We start from the raw sequence: 1,016 nt of genomic DNA, 5'->3' as shown, positions 1-1,016 counted from the left end.
ATGGTCGTAGCTCTATNTGGTCCAGACAAGTCATTTGAAGATTTCCCAAATTTCTTCAACAACTTTCTGTGCGCTACAGATTTTGATGTTTTCTGTGTTTCTATTCTGTACTTTCTCACTACTTTTACTTTCTTATCGTCTTCATTATATTTATATTCGACGACAGTTTTGATATCACCCACAACACTTTGCGATAACGGCGGCAAATCTCCGTTAACTGTTTCTTCTTCTTCGACTTGATCGGCCCAACTTGACTTAGCTGCATCGGCGGCATCTGCCCAGTTTATTCCGCTATCTTCAGATGGCATTTTAAATTTTGCAATCACTTCTAAAATAATGTAAACGAAGACACGTGTTTCAGCAACTTTCTTTTAGAAAAGTACCACTAAAATCCTGCCAGAATTCTGCTAGAATTACGCTAACAGAAAAGTGACGTTGAAAGCGCAGTGTTGCCGGCAAAGTCAATAAAATATTTAGAGCAGGGTATAAATAAGAACTTATTTTTATAATTTTAAAAGATGTCCCGTCATTTTATTTGCAAAAATATAACGAATTCTTGTAAAGTAAAAAGGGTGAAAGCAATTTTCTTTAAAATCGAGTCAACATTATTACCGGAAACCGCAAATTTTACCCCAAAAAGTGCTCATGTTCAAATCGTCCTGCTAGGAATTCTGTAACTTTTAAATGCAAAAGGACAACGGATCTTGGTAAAGTGAATGTATCTCTTTCATTTAAAAAAATAAAATCGCGCCCCCATCGTAACGATTTTATTTTAAATCGAGTCAACATTATTACCGAAAACCGCGAATTTTAACCCAAAAAGTGCTCATACTCAAATCATCCTGCTAGGAAATCTGTAACTTTTAAATGCAAAAGGACAACGGATCTTGGTAAAGTGAATGTATCTCTTTGATTTTAAAAAATAAAATCGCGCCCCCATCGTAACGATTTTTTTAAATCGAGTCAACATTATTACCGAAAACCGCGAATTTTAACCCAAAAAGTGCTCATGTTCA

The sequence above is a fragment of the Ciona intestinalis genome, chromosome 2, assembly GCF_000224145.3.
Source record: "Ciona intestinalis chromosome 2, KH, whole genome shotgun sequence".
NCBI classification, from domain to species: Eukaryota; Metazoa; Chordata; class Ascidiacea; order Phlebobranchia; family Cionidae; genus Ciona; species Ciona intestinalis.
The sequence above is the reverse complement of the archived record's forward strand: the minus strand, read 5'-3'. Positions refer to the sequence as shown.